The sequence below is a fragment of the Syngnathus floridae genome, chromosome 1 (genome assembly GCF_059516105.1).
Source record: "Syngnathus floridae isolate MCC-2025c chromosome 1, RoL_Sflo_1.0, whole genome shotgun sequence".
NCBI classification, from domain to species: Eukaryota; Metazoa; Chordata; class Actinopteri; order Syngnathiformes; family Syngnathidae; genus Syngnathus; species Syngnathus floridae.
In genome coordinates this window covers 27,144,778-27,159,435 of record NC_142413.1, presented here as the reverse complement: position 1 = coordinate 27,159,435, position 14,658 = coordinate 27,144,778, and the positions used below count along the sequence as shown (strand labels likewise).

General features: G+C 42.9%; 1 protein-coding gene across 11 annotated transcripts in view; it reads right to left on the bottom strand.

Annotated features, from left to right (window-relative positions):
- Positions 1-14,658, bottom strand: part of tctn1 (tectonic family member 1) — a 232,908-nt gene that overhangs the window by 105,152 nt on the left and 113,098 nt on the right. The gene's annotated exons all lie outside the window — the stretch shown is intronic.

Below are 14,658 nucleotides of genomic sequence, written 5' to 3'. Positions count from 1 at the left end.
TCTAAATAAAATAACGACGGTGGTTAAATCCGATTATTTGAGTTGGTGAAGGATAAAAGTACTTTGATTGTCCGTCGGGCGCAGGCCCGTTCCTAATTTTGTCGGGCCGCGTCAAAAGTTAAATAGGACACGATCGAAAAATAGACTTGCCTTCCAAATTAATTACAGGGCAAATCTAATTAGAGTAGGACATTTTGATTCGTTTTAAGAGAGTTATTATTCTTTTTAAAGCGATCGAGTGGGTTGAAGCACTCCGACAGTTACGTGCTGGATCTACGTATAAGACGTTAGAATTAATAATGTAAAGTGCATTAACTTTCTTCTCAAATGCTATTATTGTCACACTTTTATTAATTTGATTCTCTTTCGAATAAACAAGTTGGTCGGCTCGCTACTTGAGCGACCAAGTGGAACGGACCCATATCAACATTTACTTCGGCAAAACTAGTGCTAGGGTGCGCTATACAATCGAATCCCTGAGGTCTTAACAAAGACATCTAAAAATATCCGTAACATAATAAAAACTTGAAACAGTAGCGGGGAGCCATCAATACGATGCGGTCACTTCGAAGTCTTGCCTCGAATTGAGTTACTCGGCTCGAGCTTCGGGTGACTTGAGAGGGATTGGCGTCGTAAAGAAATTAGATTGATTCCGGTGGAGTTAATTTAACTCGGGTGGTTACATTACGGACAAATCTCCGAACCCGGCTAAGACAAACCCGTTACCGGGAAGCCGGGGGCACCTTATTGAAAAAGGTGCGTTTGACAAATGCCATCGACTCTGTGGCGCCACTACGTCTGAAAACTCGCCGTACATTGCCTACTCTGTGGTTCACAGCTGAAACACGTCCACTTAAGCAATTATGTAGAAAGCATGGGCGCAAATGGCGTTTAACCAAACTTGAGGTTTTCCATCAGCATGACAGCCTCCTGAAATATAAAGATGCGCTTATCTTAGCAAAAACTCATTATTTTTTGCATGTCATTAATCTCAATAAAAACAATCCTAAATATCTATTTGATACAGTGGCAAAGCTAACACTACGCCAGACAACCCCCGATAGCTCCTTCCACTCAGCTGAGGAGTTCATGAAATTTTTCGCTCAAAAGATTGAGTCCATTAGGGACGAGATCAAGAATACCATTCCAATCACTCCGCCGGTTACTAGCGCTGGGGATCATGCAATAACCCTCTCAAATTTTAAAAGCGTGTCCCTTGAAATGCTTACAAAATTGGTTAGTACGGCTAAACAAACAACATGTTTACTCGACCCGCTTCCAGCCAAACTACTTAAAGAATTATTTCCAATTTTAGGACCGTCCGTCTTAAATATAATCAATCTGTCTGTTTCCTCTGGGATAGTGCCAACAGCCTTTAAAACCGCTATTATTATCTCATCACGAAGGGCGATGAGACTCGGTACAGGTCGGAAGTTGACCTTCTGACCACGTGGTGCAGGGACAACAACCTCCTGCTGAACGTCAGTAAGACCAAGGAAATCATTGTGGACTTCCGGAAGGGTCACACAACACACCTGCCGCTGATCATCGACGGTGCTGTGGTGGAGAGGGTGAGCTGCACCAAGTTCCTGGGGGTGCACATCAGTGAGGACCTCTCCTGGTCCGCGAACACCTCGTCACTGGCAAAGAAAGCTCAGCGCCGCCTGTATTTCCTGCGGAAGCTCAGGCGTGCATGTGCTCCTCAGGCAGTCCTGTCTACATTCTACCGTGGCACCATTGAGAGCGTCCTCACCAGTTGCATCGCTGTCTGGGGTGGTAACTGCACTGAACAGAACTTGAAGGCCCTGCAGCGCATAGTGAATACGGCTGGTAAGATTATTGGTGCTTCGCTTCCCTCCCTGAAGGACATTTACACCTCCCATCTCGCCCGCAAGGCAACCTCGATTGCCAGAGATGTGAGTCACCCGGCTCACTCCTTGTTTGACCTTCTGCCCTCTGGGAAGAGGTACAGGAGCCTGCGCTCCCGCACCACCAGACTCGCCAACAGCTTCTTTCTCCAGGCTGTTAGGGCCCTGAACTCGCTACCCCCTTCTGCGTAGCGTGCGGCACTGTTGCGCTATTTTCGGGAATGTCTGCTGTACGCGTTTTTACGCTCCTCTTAATTAATTATTTATTTATTTATTGTTGTGTTATTTATTCATTATTTATTCAGCACGCTTTTGTTATACTTGTTTACTGTTTGTCTGTTGTGAGCCATGTCTTGTCACCGTGGGATAGGGGGGAACGAAATTTCGGTTTCTTTGTGTGTCTTTGGCATGTGGAGAAATTGACAATAAAGCTGACTTTGACTTTGACTTTGACTTTTTATTAAACCGCTACTTAAGCGAGCAAATCTTGACCCGGACTGTCTCAGTAATTATAGGCCAGTTTCAAACCTCCCATTCATAGCAAAACTTCTCGAAAAAGTAGTAGCGCAGCAGCTTATTGATTACATGGTCGCTAATAATCGATATGACTCTTTTCAGTCTGGTTTTAGAGCTAATCATTCCACATAGACAGCACTTGCTAAAGTGACTAATGATCTCCTCATAGCTATGGATTCAAATACGTCGTCTGTATTGTTACTACTCGATCTTAGTGCTGCCTTTGACACTGTAGACTTCGATATTTTATTAGGGCGTCTTAAAAGTTGTGTTGGTATCTCAGGGTCAGCACTAAGCTGGTTCAATTCCTATCTATCAGACAGGACGCACCGAGTGGTCCATGGCAATACGTCCTCTGAGCTCTATAATGTTACGTGTGGTGTCCCACAGGGATCGGTACTCGGACCGATTTTATTTAATATTTATATGATTCCGCTTGGGGACATAATATGTAAATATAATATTAGCTTTCAATGCTACGCGGATGACACCCAATTATATATGCCGTTATCGATGACAGATCCGCGGGACTGTTGTAATCTCGAGGCGTGCCTTGCGGAGATCAAGCAATGGATGTCTCTCAACTTCCTTCGTCTTAACCCAGATAAAACTGAGATGTTGATAATTGGTCCTACTCGTTATCAACACTTATTTAAGGAAACCACTATAACTATAGATAACCGTACTATCACTCAGAGTGATACGGTAACTAATCTCGGGGTAATATTTGACCAAACGCTCTCCTTTCAAAAACACATTAAGAATATAACCAGGATTGCGTTTTTTCACCTTCGTAATATTGCTAAGATTCGTCCGATCCTCTCGACCGGGGATGCGGAAACTATTATACATGCGTTCGTCACGTCGCGCCTGGACTACTGTAATGTTTTATTCTCTGGTCTTCCTAAGTCCAGTATCAAAAGTCTACAGTTAGTGCAAAATGCCGCTGCGAGGCTGCTCTCACGGTCAAGAAAATTTGATCACATTACCCCAATATTAGCCAAATTACATTGGCTCCCGGTCCATTTAAGATGTGACTTCAAGGTTCTTCTACTAACCTATAAATCACTGCATGGCTTAGCGCCTTCATATCTCGTCGACCTAGTCGTTCCTTATGTTCCGTCTCGTAACCTTCGTTCGCAAAACGCTAGTCTTTTAGTTACACCGAGGGCCAACAAAATGTCTGCAGGGTCTAGAGCATTCTCTATTCGGGCTCCAGAGCTTTGGAATGCCCTATCAATGGATATTAGAACTACTACCTCACTAGAAACATTTAAGACACGTTTAAAGACACATTTCTATGACATGGCCTTTAACTAACTTGTAGTGGCCTATTTGGCCGGAGTTTGTTTTGTTCTCTCTGCCCACCCCCTCCCCAGCTCAAAAGCTGATAGCGGCTAGCTGGATTCTCGGGAACCAATCCAAGATGAAGAAACTGCAGCTCAACCTCCTTGAAGACACTGCCGGGACAATTGAGGGCACCTCCAACATCCAATTTTTTTTCATTGATTTTCATATTATGTATTACTTGTGCCCTCTCTGCATCCATTACAACCTGGTGATCCTGAAAGGGGGATCCTTCCATCTGTGGTCCCTTCTCAAGGTTTCTCATTTTCCCCTGGCAGGGTTTTTTTGAGTTTTTCCTTGCCCTTTTGGGAGCTTAAGATCAGGGGATGCTTTGAGAATAATTGTCAATTTTGGCTATGTGAAGCCCTTTGAGACTGTTTGTGATTTAGGGCTATACAAATAAACTTGACTTGACTTGACTTGATAGTGAAATACTCTAATACATATGGAGTTGTACCATTAAGTTTATTTTTTTCTCAAACTTTTGCTGTAAACAATTGGAAAATGATTGCTAACTATACCCCCACTGCACTGAACATTGCTGGAAGGCCCAGCTGGATTCACCTCAGCCCCTGCAAGTTACAGAGAGTGCTGGACCCCATTTTCGCAGTGGTGGGGAAGTCTGACTACAAAGGGGCCTCATCGTTTAGGGTGGGAAGTCTCAATTTTGGTGAAGAATTCAATGATCTCCACTCTGACAGGCAATGGAATATACCGGTGCCTCTGCCAACCTAGTAGCAAGGGGGACTCCGCATGCCAGGTGGATCCTCTGCTGCGTTGTGGTTGAAGTGTGCTATGGTCTATGGGCTCATCTGAATAGACCGATTGACAACATCAACCGAGGAAAAAGATGGTCACATGATGAGAACTTTGAGGACTGGTCATGGGTCCCCAGAAACCCATACGAAACCAACACTTGGTACCAGTATGTAAAGTTCACTGTGAGATCTCACACACAGGAGGAATGCTATGTGTGTTCCAAACTCCCCCCTTCCTCCACGCAAGTTCATCTCCTCCTATTATGAAAATAGCTTTTCATGGCTATTTTCTGGCGCTTGGTGGCAACTGCTGTTGAAACTTGTGACTCATATGCTTGTTGTGCTGGTATAGTGGTGCTCATTTACGACCCGTTATCTCATGTTTGAAGTCAGCTGTAACAAGATCTGTGTCTTCTACCGTAGCTGAAGTGCGAATACAACATCTCAGGCATGTCGAATGTGATTATTTTAATGCGCTGCGGACAGAAGATTGCGATAATGCTGATTAGCTGAACGTTTTTCACAGAAACTTCATGATTTGATCGTCGAAAATGTCTCGCAAGTGATGAATACAATGATGTACTGTTTCTGTGTTTTTATTTTTATTTTTCTATCTTCATTATATTTTCTTGCTTATGTTTGTTAATCGGGGTGATATAATCATATGATAAACAGGAAGGATATGTTAGGGTTGATAGATAAGTTTGATCCTATGATTATGTTGGAATGTAACCTGTAATAATTAACCAAACGTGTCCTGTCTTCACAGATTAGTAGAACAATGTGCTAAGATCCTTTGAACTGATTGACCAGCTGCAGAGGAAGCAATCAAAGTTGTTCTGTTTACACAACATTGTAAAACACCCCCTGCTCTGATTTGACCAGAGGCCAGGAGTTCACCAAACCAGTCCACTCTCACCCCCACCCTGCTTCTCTCAATAAATATGCTCTTGCAAGAATCCAAAGTCAGACTTCGTTCGAACATCGCTGTATGCACAGTGACGAACGATTTCTCCACTTGCAAGTGTTCAAAAGGCCTACTGTCTCCTGTGTGGTTCTTGCAAATAAGTTAGTGAGCACCACTCTAACAAGTATTTGATACACTGATGTTGTTTCAGGTTTTCCCACTTGCAAAGTGTGTAGAAGTCTGTAATTTCGATCATAGTTACTATTTAACTGTGACTGATGGAATCCAAAACAAAAATCCTGAAATCACATTGTATGATTTTTAAATAATCAATTTCCATTTTATTGCATGAAATAAAAAATTCATACATCAGAAAAACAGAACTTAATATTTGGTGCAGAAACCTTTGTTTGCAATTACAGAGATCAGACGTTTCCTGTAGTTCTTCACCAGGTTTGCACACACTGCAGCAGGGATTTTGGCCCACTCCTCATGACAGATCTCCTCCAGAGCCTTCAGGTTCCGGGGCTGTCGCTGGGCCACACGGACTTTAAGCTCCGTCCAAAGATTCTTTATTGGATTCAGGTCTGGAGACTGGCTAGGCCACTTCAGGACCTTGAGATGTTTCCACTCCTTGGTTGCCCTGGCTGTGTGTTTTGGGTCGTTGTCATGCTGGAAGACCCAGCCGCGACCCATCTTCAATGCTCTTACTGAGGGAAGGAGGTTGTTGGCCAAGATCTCACGATACCTGGCCCCATCCGTCCTTGCCTGAATACGGTGCAGTCGTACTGTTCCCTTTGCAGAAAAGCATCCCCAAATAATGATGTTTCCACCGCCATGCTTCACAGTTGGGATGGTCTTCTTGGGGTTGTACTCATCATTCTTCTTCCTCCAAACACGACACGTGGAGTTTAAACCAAAAAGTTTTATTTTTGTCTCATCAGACCACATGACCTTCTCCCATTCATGATCCAGAGGTGGAATTATATGCCTTCAAGGACACAATTTTGCTCAATAGCAAGACATTCTGTACATGACTCCAGTTTATTAGGTTTGCCTAATAAGCAATCCAAACTTCACTCTGTAGTTCCACTGCATGAACATTCTTTACATCCACAGCTTGTTTTGATTCACATTGCACCGCTCCAATAAACAGCTCCTCTTCCGTGTCAACAGAATGGACTCTCTGTTTACTTTAATGTTTTTCTTTCTAGAGGCACATCTTAGCAAAGTTGTTCCTGCCTTTACATTTTTTCATATGTTGGACACTGCCGGGATGCAGTCATGTGGCAGCATATGCCTTGACTCCGCACGCCCTCCCGTGTCCTTTTTGTTTACTGCGTCCACCAACAAGTTCTCTAGTCCCAGTCCATTCGCAACCATTGCTACTGCACTGGTGCCAGTTTCAGCTGCGTTCATTTGTCCAAATGTTTTTGCGTGCACGGCGGAAAATTCACTCAAGTGACAGAGTTTCACAGTACCGTCCAAAGTGAGGTCACTGTCGCTTAGCATTTTTTCGCTCACGTGCTTATCACATATGCCTAACACAATTTGATCACATATCATTGAGCCCTTAAGTTCTCTAAAGTGGCATGTCTGTGCTTTGGTCTTCAAGTCGGTCAAAAAAGCACAAAGGACTCACCAAATTTTTGCATGTAGGAACAAAAAACACGTCTCTCATAGACATAATTTTTCCGGGGCATGAGATAGGTATAAAAAAAAAAAAAAAAAAAATGTAAATCACCCATGCCAATGGCACGAACACAGGCCCATACCATCACAGATGCTGACTTTTGAACTTTGCGTCCATAATAGAATGGACGGTTCTTTTTCATTTTGGTCCAGAGGACATGACATTCATAATTTCCAAAAACATTTTTAAATGTGGTCTCGTCAGAACACTTTGCCACTTTGCATTAGTCCAGAACATTTAAGCTTTGGCCCAGAGAAGCCAGCGGAATTTCTGGGTGATTAATTACATCATACAAATGCATCATACAGTTCCAAGTTGAACCTATGGATGTACGTATTTATGTAATAGTTATTTGAATAACTCTGAATGTTACGTCAGGCCCGTTCTCAGCTCTTCGTTTGTGTTTATGTCATGTTAGCATTCCTATCGTTTAGCCTGTTGTTGCTCGTTCATGTCTGTTCTTGGTGTTGGATTTTGTCGAATAAATTTCCCTCAAAATATATGTTTTTTTTTCACGTTATTGTGCATTTTATGGCTAATGCGACCTATATTCCGGAGCGACTTTTAGTTCGAAAATTACGGTAGAAACAAAAGCTTATAACCTGACTTTAAATTCATCCATTGGTTTTAGAAATGACTCATACGGAAGCTGAAACTCTCCTTAATGTGGTGTAATGTATGGAAAATAAATTTTCTTCACTGCAGAAAGATTGATAATTTATTTAACGTATCAAAACGTATGAAAGTATTGGTGGAACTTATGATAATAAATTTGCTTCACTGCAGCAAGATTGATTTATTTAACAAAAAAGGTCAGATTTTGGCAAAACAAAGGTTTTGTCATCTTGTCATACAATGCACCCAATCTAGTTTACAGCCTCACCTGTTATCACTAATTGATCGGTTAATTAGTAGGTATGTATAAACAGAACCCCGGCGCCCCAGACTTTCACTTGAAGTGCAACTTGACAACAAGACAACTGCTCAAGAGGAATGTTTGTCAGTTAGAAAATCCAGAGGCAGCCCCTTTTCCACTGCAGCAGAGCTCCACCAGGCCTGGTCACCTCAAGTCCGTGTTAACTAGAAGTTTGTAGGAGTCTGTCTCAAAATGGCCTCCATGGTTGAATCAGTGCCCAGAAACCAGCCTGTTGGAAATGATATACTTTTTATCATTGGATTCTATGTAACTACTTTTGTGTGCAAGATTCTCTGCAGTATCTGGCCTCGTGAAAATGACTTGGGGGCATATGGCAGTCATTAGCCGCGCTATACAATAAGCCCCACAGTTAGCTAGACATGTGCAGATCATGTGATTGTCATGGGACGGCTGAAGCAGACAAAGGTCATGAGTACGGCACAGCAATGTATTCCCAGAGGCACTAAAGACAACGTCTGTGTTGAACTAATGGTCAAGAGACGTCCATACTGCCCCGTCCATAAGAGTACCCCCTGTGTTCTGTGGTAATGGATATAGCTATGGAATGTTTTTCCTGTCTGGAAACCTACTCGAGCATGTACACTTGCCCCTTTGTTTCTCTCTCAATAAAAGCACGGCTGAAACTCAGAGCAAAGCGCGAGTCTCAGTCACACTTGCTGCGTGTGTCTGGGATGCGCCCTTCTGCGCAGGAAAAAACGCCAAGCCAAGAAAGACCTACCGTCTCCGAGATTGATTTCAGATAAATGTTGTCAACCCAACATTTTTGGGGGCTCGTCCGGGATTTCCTGAAAATCTGCTCGCTGATCCGAGGAGTGTTGAAGACGCCGAAAATTCCGTGGTGTGAATGGTAGCACGTATCACTCGGTATTGTGCTGCATGTAACATAGTGGGAAGAAATAACGAATTTCTGTGGAAGCACAGGCAAGAATTCCTCACCAGTAAACTGGTCGAAGCAGGAATTACCACAGAAAGTCGTTATCCCACTAAAGAAACATTCCAACTTTAGAAATCCCTAGGATTTGACAGTTGGACCAAATTGATTAAAATGGGGGGCCGTCAAAGTGTTACTGACAAGGTATCAGGAGATGAAAAGTATATGTTAAATAACTTTCCAGACAGTATCGAATGGTTGACAAAATGGAACAAAAAGTATGGTGTGACTGGTCACCTTAAAGTAGATCAGTGGAAAAATGTAGTTGCTAAACTTGAGGCTAGTGTGATTATGAAAAAAGGAAAGAAAAAAGAAGAAAAGGAAAAAGAATTGGGATGTGCGAAGTTATGGTTAAAAGAGGCTGAAAAACGACGCATAGCTGGACTAAAAGCTAGAGAGGACCGAAAAGCACAGCAAAATAAAATGACTGGTACAATTTGTTTTGTCAAACCAGAGGACAATGAAGGACAAGGACGACAAAGACAGAGACAAAATGACGTGGCACCACAAGGACTTGACGGAGTGAATGGAGAAGCAGTTCAAGCACAACTTGAGCATTCCAGTCTATATCCCACGAGGGAATTACAGGCCGCAGCTAGAGCTGAAGCCAGCGTGCCCCCACCCTATTCTCCGGTCTCTCAGCACACTAGACAAAAGACAAGACGAATGACAGTCCAGCCGCAGGCTGTCCCAGACAAAATGACTGAACTAACACGCGACAAATACTCAGACGAGGAAGGTGATGACCCGATAATGGGCAATTATCCCATGATTCAGGTCCCTAATCCAAATGCCGACGGACCAAATAATCAACACATGTACGTGTTTCGACCTTGGTCAAACAGAGAGTGCAGAGAAGCTGTTGAGGGAATCCCTGATCCACAAGAGGATGTAGAATCCTGGATCAGAGACATGGAAGGAGTAATACACTCATATAGATTAAATGGTAGGGAGGCAGGAGAAGCTTTCCAGTGCTCCATCCCTCGTTTATGGGGAAGAGTGAGGGGAGATTACACAGGTAGAACTAATCAAGGGGAAGTTTTCCAATACCCAAATGATGGACAATTAAGAGGTCCATATTTGGCTCAACTAAACGCTTTATGGGACTGATGTAGAACAACATTTAGGAGAAGAGCTGATTATGGACGTTTGGCAGGGATAAAACAAAAATTGGGTGAGGATGTTGATGACTTTAGGGTGAGATTTGAAAAAGAATTTAGAGTTCACAGTGGAATTCCCGCAGACGACCAAGACGCAGGCCCCTACCAACAACAATTAAAAAATGCCCTTTTAAATGGAATGGAATCCAAAATCAGAGAATGGATTCGGAAACACAATGTAGAGGTAGACACAGCTAGTGTTTCCACTGTAATGCAATGGGCTAGACATGCTGCTAAAATTGTAAAGAAACCTAAAACTCCAACAGGGTCAGCTGGAGTTTTTTGGGCAGACTCGGACTGCGTGGAAGAGTCAGAATTCTTCTATCAGAACCACCTGCCCTATCGAGGCCGAGGTGGACGCAGAGGAAATTTCAGGGGGAGAGGTAGAGGATCAGCATCCAAAAATCCTCCCCGCTGGTCTGGCGACCCCAATGCCTGCTGGTATTGTGGAGAAAAAGGCCACTGGGCCAAAGAATGTCCTAAAAAGAAAAAAGGACCGCGGCCAGAACAGAGCGCATGACTAAATGTTGAAGACAGGCATGATCTCTTGGATGTTTTTACAGCAGTCGAATCATTGAGTCACTTAAAAGAAAAACCATTAATAGATTTAATTGTTAATGAACAAAAAGTAACCTTTTTGTGTGATTCTGGCGCCTGTACATCAGTTTTAAGACACAAAGTTAAGGGCCTGACCACTGGAAAACAGTCAATTTGGGTCAAAACAGCTAATGGTCAGACATACTTGGAACACATGACCCTACCACTAAAGGTTAAAGATCCAGAAACAGGCAGCGTGATTTCAGCACCAGTTGTCTATTCACCACACTGTCCTGTAAATCTCCTGGGAAGGGATTTAATGTCAGCCCTGGGCATAGCTGTGCTCCCACTAAAAGATGGGATGACAGCAGCCAGAGTGCCACACCTCTTACTCACAGAGGATGATGAAGCCGTTTACTATTCACTTGATTTCCCACACTCCCTCTGTGACAGAGAAACTGCAGATCTGATCAAATTTGCAAAATCCACCATTTCTGATTTACAAGATGAAATGCAGTACACCAAATTACATGTCACAATGAAAGTTTCACCATGTACAGATAGTGAATATAGTGAGGAGTTCCTAAACCAGCCCTCCGTTCCAGTGTCCATTGACTATATATATTCTGATCACAGATCATTTGCAGGTGCCACAGTAATCTTACCTACAAATCTAAAAAACATGTATAGAGGAGGGTCAATACCCCACGTGTCACTTTTGAAACCAGAACATATTCAGTGGAAAGACACTGGTCCGAAGCTAAAAATAGCTGTCACAGCAACTGATTATAAGCCTTGTGAAATGGGATGGGAAGCTCCAATTTGCGAATACAGCCCAAGCTGTGACATGTACAGACATAAATTTTACAGTTATTTACAGCTACCCCAAAAATCCATGCCCTAGAATGACAGACAGCAACAATTGCATTTTCAGAAGAGGATGAAAAAGATTTGAAGAATGTAGATCCTGTTGTGTGGGCCACGGGCCCGACAGATGTTGGTCTGATTACAGCCATTCCACCTGTGGAAATTAAACCGATATCTTCTTACAGACCCAGAGTAAAACAGTATCCTCTGAAGCCTGAAGCTTCTATAGGCATTGAACCAGTCATTAAAGACCTATTAAAAGCAGGAATAATTAGGAAATGTAATGACTCTCCATGTAATACACCTATATTCCCAGTTAAAAAAGCAGAGGCATCAAAGTGGAGAATGATCCAGGATTTGAGAGCTGTAAAGGATGCAGTGCAGACCAGAGCACCAAATGTTCCTGATCCGCACACATTACTAAATTCATTGCAGCCAAATAGGACTCATTTTACAGTGATTGATTTAAGTAATGCATTTTTCTCTATTCCTGTTGCTGATGATTCTCAATATTGGTTCGCATTCACCTATAAGGGTCAGGGGTACACCTATACCAGATTACCACAAGGTTTTACCGATAGCCCAACCATTTTCACACAGGCTATCATGAATTGTATGGCTGGTTTCACACCTTCATCTGAGAGTCAAGTACTGGTCTACGTTGATGATATTTTAATTGCTTCAGAAACAAAGGAAGCATGCAGACAGGATTCCCTCCGCCTTCTGCAACACCTAGGCCAGACAGGAAATAAAGTCAGCAAACAGAAGTTACAATGGGTGAACCCAGAAGTAAATTATCTTGGTCATACACTCTCAGCAAAGGGAAGAGCAGTACAACAGGGCAGGAAACAAGCTATATTAGACACACCACGACCTGTCACAAAGAAACAACTTATGTCTTTCTTAGGACTATGTAATTACTGCAGAGCATGGGTTCCATTCTATGCTGAAATGGCTCAACCACTGATAGAGGTAGCTCATGGACAGCTATTAGCACTCAAAGATAAAATTACATGGACACCAGAAGCGGAAGAAGCATTCACAAAATTGAAAATGGCATTGGTTCAAACAACACATTTGATCCTACCTGATTATAACAAAAGGTTTATGCAAACAGTGGACTGTAAAGATGGGTTTATGACATCAGTGCTGACTCAACAACACGGTATGAAATGGCTACCAATAGCTTTCTATTCCAAAAGACTTGACCCTGTAGCTAGAGCTTTGCCACCATGTGTTCAGGCTATATGTGCCGCCGCAATGGCAGTAGAATCGTCAGCAGATGTTATCTTGTTCCATCCCACAGACCTGTTTGTACCACATGCTGTTGATGTGTTGCTATTTCAAAGTAAAATGAATATGCTGTCTCCAGCCAGGCATTTGTCCTACACAGCTCTGTTGCTGTCACAGCCACACATAACCATTAAACGCTGCACTATATTAAATCCAGCTACTTTACTCCCTACACCAAATGATGGTATACCTCATAATTGTGTAGAGGAAACTGAACAACTGCAGCTACCCAGAGCAGATCTGTCAGACACACCACTCACCTCAGGTAAAACGTGGTTTGTAGATGGATCTTGCTCAAGAACACCAATAGGAAAAACGCAGACAGGTTATGCTGTAGTGGAAAACCCAGATACACTGATAGAAGCGGCAACGCTTCCTTCGCATTTCTCAGCCCAAGCAGCTGAAATCATTGCACTGACCAGAGCATGCACTCTAGCAGATGGACAAGACCTGACTGTATATACAGACAGCCAGTATGCATTTTCAACAGTTTTTTATTTTGCAAAACAATGGGAAAGGCGTGGAATGATAACTTCAACAGGAAAACAAATAACACATGCACAACTTCTAATCCAGCTCCTCCAGGCAGGAATGTTGCCCACAAAGCTTGCAATTTGCAAATGCGAGGCACACACACGGAGGAAAGACTTGGTATCACTGGGCAATGCCCTAGCAGATAAAATAGCAAAGGAAGCTGCTACAGGCAAATATGGAACCTCAGATCTATTTCTGAGCTTGCCGTCAGATAAGGAGGAACTAATAAATACACAGATTCTGCATGATATGCAACATTTAGCCCCTAAACAGGAACAGAAAATGTGGACAGCTAAAGGTGCACAACTGACAGACAAAGACATATACGTTGTAAATGATAAGCCTGTTCTCCCTAAATCCCTTTTTAAAGCAGCTGCGATTTCGACACATGGAAGTACTCATGTGTCGACAGGGGGGATGCAGGAGCTAATATCACAACACTTTACAACATACGGTTTCAATTTGTACTCAAAACTTTTTTGTAGAGCATGTGAAGTATGCATAAGAAATAATCCACAAGGGAACGTAAGGCCTAAAAGAGGAAAATTCCTGGAACCAACATACCCGTTTCAAATGTTGCATATGGACTTCATAGAACTAAACAGGTGTGGACTGTACAAATACTGTTTAGTCCTAATCGATTCCTTTTCAAGGTGGACAGAAATAGTCCCAGCAAAAAATGCAGATGCTATAACAGTAGCAAAGGCTATCTGCAAGACCATCATTCCCAACTATGGCATCCCAGAGACCATTTACAGCGACAATGGGCCACATTTTGTCAATTCAGTCATTAACAAAATGGCTGAACATTTGCAGATTACATTAGAAAATCATTGTTCCTATCATCCATCGAGCGCTGGCCTTGTTGAAAGGACAAATGGAACAATTAAAACTAGACTAACCAAATGCATGGCAGAAACAGGAAGACCATGGCCCGAATGTCTAGATTTGGTAAAACTCTATATGAGGATTACGCCCTGTAGCAAGGGTTTAACCCCTTATGAGATCATTCATGGCAGAGCATACAGGCTCCCTCTGTTCTCACATGATCTAGACATAGCCACAGAAGAGCTAACTTTAGCTGACTACATGATCAAAACCATGCAAATGAAAGAAGTCTCAAATGCAAATTTACTGCCCTCCACTCCTTTATCCCCACAGGATGACTCAGCGAAACCAGGCGACTGGGTTTTCATCAAAGTAATCAAGAGAAAGACGTGGTCTTCACCCCGGTGGGAGGGACCATTCCAAGTCCTACTCGCCACACCCACCGCTGTCAAGATTGCAGAAAGACCCACCTGGATACATCT